Consider the following 7,231-nt stretch of genomic DNA (forward strand, 5'->3'; position numbering starts at 1 on the left):
AGTTATGGTTTGTGTACTGCACTTCTCATCAATTGATACGATATATATGTATAATAGCATGAATAACTAAAAGAACATGTATGAAAATTACCAAAAGAAAATTAGTTTAAAAAATTACTGCACCAGAGTTATGGTCCTTGTGCATTGCACTTTTCCTTATTGTCACCCATATGTATACATGTATTAATTATGAAGTCAATACATCAAAGATTTTCCATATTATGATCCGGACAAACTATGAAAATTAACAAAGAGCAGTAACTTAAAGAATACTGAAGTCAGAGTTATTGTTCCTGTGCACAGCACTTCTTCGAGATAAGATATATCTAAATATAAAGTTTGAAGTTTATAGTTTATCAAGGACTTTTCAAGCTATGCTCCTGACAAAAAAAATAAGTATGAATATTTACGAAGGGTAGTAACTAGTAAAATACCACACCAAAATGGTTCCTGTGCACTGAACATTATCTCAAGACCTATCTGTATATCAAGTTTGAAGTAAACACCTCAAATACTTAACCAGTTATGCTCACGGCCAAAAATAAGTATGGACAAACAAGTGGCAATATAAGGAATAAAACGGCAGCCAGAGTACTGGTTTCTGTGCACTGTACTTCTCCGCAATGAGATCTACATGTATCTGTAAATGATGTTTGAAGTCAAGACCTCAAGTATGTACTTTTTTATGTTATGCCCCGGACATAAAAAATAAGTAAGAAAATTAATAAAGGGCAATAACTATGTATTCTTATTCATCTTCATAAAATAGAGTTTGACCACTATCTATATATATTCATTTTCAATGGCAGATCGGACGCAAACGCAGACTCAGGCAGTTAAATTAGATACAACAGTATTTAATGGATTGGATTTAACGTACGCGGACAGCGTGCATATTGGAATATAAGGATACAAATGTTTAATAATAATATAGGCTTTATTAAAATGTATCATTTCCATGTTGAAAATGTTCCTGTGTACCAAGATGGACTACAATTTAAAGGTTCGTGACAGCGGACAGCGTGCACACGGAAAACTAGCCTTATAACTACTTCGATGTATTTATCGGGATTATTAGACCTCTAACAGGTGTCGATAGCGGGCCATTTGAAAATAATGCACGTCATTTTAAAAAAAACCATGTCGGACAAAAAATCAGAGGCTTAAAGATGTCTGGTCGGGGGGGGGGATTTTTGGAACCTGTTTTTGCCTGGTAAGTAGTATAAATTATGTATTTCAAAAATATCTTGAGGCGCATTTGGCTCTACAATCTCCGTGTTTCTCTCGCCTTTTTATTTCAAGTTATTAGTATACGGAATAAAAACGTTATTGAAGGAAACCTTCGACCAGTCTGATGTTTACAAATGTAGGAAAGCGAGAAACTTTGAAGGTCATTTTAGCTCAAAAGACACACTTTTTGCAATGTTTCCTCTTCAACATGTGGTATTTTAATTTCCTAACTATGTGCTGTATAAAACCTTTCATGGTCGATTTGTCTTGGTTTAACCACCTTAATGTGTGCTGAAAACAGTTTAACCACGTTTTCTGGTGATATCAGGTGTTTTTGAAAAAAAAACTTATGGAAATATATGTCAAATTTGTCAATAAACATGACGCGGCCTGTCAGTCAAACTACATTGTAACTGGTCGATACCCGACTGACCAACCAGCGTCCAGATTAGGCGGGACTTATCAGTTGGCATTGCTATCCACCATGACCCCCGAAAACCTACACTTATCAACACAAGTGTAATAACGCTGTTTTATATGTATTTAACACAAATTGTATTTTTCATTACTGAGAGATAGCAAAGACAATTAGGGAAATCTGAAATGCTGACATTGTCCCTAAATGCTGCTCAAATTATGCATTTTTTGTCTTCTTTTTTATAACAAGGGACCTTTTAGTAGGCTATTTCAACCCTTCAAATTTCTTAATGTAACCGTGCATAATATACGTATATTATACACAAGAAATATCAGTAGGAGTATTAATGTATTATATTGACGATATCTTGCGATTTATCTTTATTTTGAAGTTTGTCACCTTCTTGGGCGAATTTTTTTAATCCGAAGCATATACATGTATATACATTTGCGTTTAAGTTTGTTTGGACATATTAGTGGAAAAGACAACTCAGTTGATTTGAGTAACATTTTTTATTAAATCTAATAAAATATCTGATATCATGTAAGTAAAGGTAAAAAGGTACATACGTATCTAGATAAAACAGAACCATCTTTGTAATAGACGCAAATCAAAATAAAAACTTTGAAAATAAAAACTTTGCATTTATTACGACTATGGGCATTCCTAACTTCTATGTTGCTTGCTAGAACAGTTTAGCATTTCATTTAAAACGGATATTAATTCATTGAGAGAATCATTAAGGTAGTTACATCAATAATAATAATTCATTACACTTGTATAAAACATGCAGTGGATTCTTAATGGCGAAAGGAAGAAAACAGCGAAATCCATTGAGTTTTGACAATGATTCTAATCAAACGTCGTTTTTTGTTCACTGTCGTAAAGTTTTGTTTCCCTAAATTTGATTTTTAAAATAGAGACTGTTATCCTACTGATACAAAATTTCGATGCTATTTAGAAATAGATTATTTTAAAGTTGAGACATTAGTTATTTCTACCTGAATCATACATTGCACACATTTAATAATAATGAACTAATTTAACGTTATACTCGCTTTTATTTCTATGTTTTACCATGCTCCATGCATTATTTTTTCTAATTGTCAAGTATAATGCACCAGTCAATTGTAACCACGGCCCCAGGTCCGGGGAAAAGCCGGGACTTTGACTTTCGGTCCAGCCAACCCCGGGTAAAATCCCCGTCCTTCGGGGATGAAATGATGGTCAAATGCCCCTGAACCTCAGGGACTCTAGGTAAGGCCCATTGCCCGCTATATTTTGCGCGAAGACAAAACCACCGCATTCACCCGGCACTGCGGGGACACCTGAAAGGTAAAAACACGGCCCATTTCCCCGGCTATCCGGTACACCCCCAGACCTGGGGGCCGTGGTTACAATTGACTGGTGCATAACTTGTGCATTATTATCGTCTGCTTATGCGTTCTTGTCGGGGTGCCCTTACTAAGAAGTCACGTGACACTGTAGGCATAGCTCTCAACGGATTTATTTACCACCTGAAAATCCTGTACATTTCTCGGTTAATATATTTGATAAGCAAGAGAGTAATATTATTGATTTTAAAGCTGAGGGTTATATAATAGCATGTGTCCTCTTGATGCTTTATAAATGTATGCTCGTAAATGACAACTAATTATAATAAGACTTTGTCTAAGACGATGATATTATAACTGATAATTATCAAACTCAATGTGAATTGAATAGGAATAATCCTGAAATATTAAGCTTTGCAACAGAACGTCACAATGTCCATCATGTGTTTTTTTATCATAAGGTAAGGCATACTCCCGGTAATATCATACTGGTCAATGTTGCCTTGTGCAGTTAAATGACCGTATGGAAACATTTTAAAGTCGGTTTGTTTGTTTGTTTTTTGCTAAGTCGTCTGACAAAAATCATTTTTGGGTTGCCAATTCGCTACAGTAAATAGAATCTTTGAAATACAACAGATATTTCCCCCATTGTTTCGACTCCAGTTTGCATTTATATTTTATAAGGGTAGGTGATCTTGTGTAGAATACATGTCATTTAATAACTTTGGCAATTTGCACTGATTTGATGAGATTAGTGAGATTCTTGGTTATGATTGGTTTATCAAATTGTAACGCAGATGCGGATTGGATGAAAACTTTAGCGGATTCTGATCCTGCGACGTACGAAATTTCTACTGTTAGAGTATCAACTATTCTGCTTTTATGGTAGCTATTAAAAAGTATTGCATATATACATTGACATGTATCAACTCAAAAATAGGTCCTCTTTTACTTTTTTGCAACGTCAAATTCCAGTTAATAACCACAGATCGTTGCTTTTGAGACCAATAATAAACAATCTCCCAGATGCATAGCCACAATACCTGATACAGTAGCATGTTCAGTCTCAATCAGTCTGATCAAAGTCAATTTTAATAAAAAAAATAAAATCAAAATATATGTTTCTGATTGACATCAAAATATGTTAAATATTTTTATATTCTTTTAAATATGTTGTTCAGTTTAAAGAAGGATTTTAGGTGATTTTTTCCTAGATGTTGAGGTGAAAACCATTAGTCTGTATATGGCCCCAAACCAGTGGTTCAATCATAATGGAATTGCTAAACAAATATTTTACAGAATGGGCTTAACAGCGGTCCCAAACCAGTGCCATCTTACTTTTTTAAGTTGAATAGGTAAAGTTTACTTTACTTCCTTTTCTATAGCTTGAATAATGTGGCTGCATTTAGGTGACTGCTATTTTTGGTTTATATTTATATTTGATTTATCATTATCACAGTTGATAGCAAATCAAACAGAAACCATAGTGGATTACTGGAATTACAATGTAGTCAAAATTTAATGTTATGGGAAGTAATATTTAAAATAGCACAAATATATTACATATATTACATATATTGCGTAAGATACATGTGTACAAGTGAGAGCATGTATTGAACATCTTTAATCCTAAACTTGTCGCAAATGTTGCATGACAGAAGTACATTGTTAAAATGAAGTGCAACATTAACGTATCAATATTTGAACTAGCTTACAATTTTAGTTACAAGTCTTTTTGAATCCAGAATGTTTATGGAGCATATATTAAGAAAAATATGATGATTTATATTTGTATAAAATCCTTGTTTGCTATGGAAACATGACTAAACTAATGGTCATAAATCGTTGAGAAAATGATTTGGAAAAGATATTGGTTTAGAAGAAATAAACATTGAAAATTTTATTATATTTGGAATTTTTTTTTATGATTATTTCAATTGTAATAAATATTATGTCTGAAGGCCCAAAATCGCGCAATGTGACTTAAATGTATTTTACACTTCCTGTACAAAATAATGATATAATGCTAACAAGTCATGTTATGTTGTTGCTTTTGTTCGGTCTTAAAGCTGCACTCTCAAAGATTGAAAATTTTGACTCTTTTTAGTGTTCGTCTAGAAATCAGCTGATTTTTGTATCAATGCCCTCATATAAGATGATTCACAATAGAACAGATCTCAATTGTTTGGACAACAGCTGAAAATCTCATTTTCTTTTATTAGCAACCTTTTAGCCATAAATATAATTTTAGAATGCAAATATGAAAAACTTTCATTTGATCTATTGTCAGCAGTCTTGTATTACTAGTTTTCAGACATTCACGCAAAAATTGAATCATTCCAAGACAAAAAAGTTGTCAAAACTGTCAATCTGTGAGAGAATAGCTTAAATATATAATACAGACACAGACATTGTTTCCAGTGGAAGTTAAAAGAAATATTTTAAGTTTGATTTAAGTTGGTGCTACTACTAATCTTTACGCATCTTTAAATTGTCTGATAGCCTTGAGTGTCTTCTGGATCAACAAGCAGTGTCAACAACTCCAATAATTGAAAAATATACCCTTGTGTAAAATACCTGGTAGTTGTATGATTAAGTTTCATATTTACAGTTAGTTAAATGGCAATTTCAGGTTGATGACGTTTTAAAGACTGTGCCTTATGTCACTATCAGCAAGGTTTGCACAGATAAAGCCTGTGGCCAGTGAGTGCAGTGAGGATGAATGTGATGATGGGGATCATCAAGTTCTTGCCAGATTGCTGGGCAAAAATAGGCTCAAACCATCTGAACCCCAGGTTGAGGACCTTCAAGGTGCCCGTAGAAATGATGTGCATTTGGAAGATGTTGGAGATGGAGATGCACAGTCAAATGAAGACGAGGAATCCGTTGACGATGAAGAGGAAAGCAAGTGGAGAGAAGAATTTCAGGCTGTTATTAGTAGGAAGAAAGAAGATGAAAGTAGTGTACAAGCTAGAACTTGTCTTAGGATTAACGCTTATGCTTCTAAAGTTTCAAATGCAGAACGGGAAGTTGATGAAGTCAAAGATGATGAGGACTTGAAACCACAATTAGGTAGAAGTAAAAAACCTAACTTTACTAAAATGTTACATGATGAAGACTACAGTCTCGAAAACACTCCAGATGATTCCGAGAGTGAATCTGTTTTGGAGACTGAATCTGTGGAATCTCCAAATAAGGAAAACATGTCTGCCATCATTAAACCACAGGTACTTGAAGACATGAGTTGCAGTGATGTCAAAGGAGAGGAGAAATTTTCATCTGAAAGAAGAGAAAGTGAAATAAAAAAGTTAAAGGACAAAATGGAGATTCTTAATGCAGAAATAGAGCTAGCTAAATGCGGAGGTGGACAAGTCAATGAGAAATCAACTGAAAATAAGGCCATTCAGAGTCCAAAACTAGAAACTTTGACTGATGATAGCAAACCGAAACCAATCATTCTGAAGTCTTTGCCTCCTATAAATGCTATCAACAATACAAAGACAGATACTATATCCCAAGATTATACAATTACAAATAAATTCAAACAAACTAGTAATGATGAAAAGGGAAATGTAAATGGGAAAAATAATGCCACAGGGCAGTCTGACAAAACAACAAGACAGGATTCTGAAAACCAAAGGAATGGTTCAAGGGCTAAGCCAATAGAAGCAAAAAAGTCGAAGTTCTACAATATTCTGCCTGCTAAAAGTTGCCCACTGGATGAACTCCTTCCAGCAAAACCAGAACCGGAAAAAACAAAGAAGTTTTCTAACACAGCCGCAGGTCATAAACAACCAGCTGAAGTTTCCATCGATGATATGCCACCAGTAAATATCCAATATGAAGGATATTCTCATAGTTCAGTGTCAAATACTAGTAGCTTTTGGGCACAGGGACCAGGTCAACCAGATGTTTTCCATGGAACTGTTTATGGCAGTTCATATCAAACCGAGACAAACCTTGCAATAGACAGTTCTAGTAACTTTGGTTTTGAGAAAGTAAGCTTTGAAGATACAGAACTTTCAAGTACTAACATTTATGACCAAGACAATTTTAGTCCTCAGCCTATGTCTCAAGGTTCAAGTTATAGCAACTCACCATGTAATTCTGAACATCAGAATGAAATTCCAGTAAATGGCAAAGGAGACGGTAATACTAAGTTAGATGAAAATTCTCACCAATTAAGTAATATGGTAACTGCTATGGAATATGGAAACAAACTTGCCATAGAGAAAATACAAGGTGCATT

The sequence above is a fragment of the Mya arenaria genome, chromosome 2 (assembly GCF_026914265.1).
Source record: "Mya arenaria isolate MELC-2E11 chromosome 2, ASM2691426v1".
Lineage (NCBI taxonomy): Eukaryota > Metazoa > Mollusca > Bivalvia > Myida > Myidae > Mya > Mya arenaria.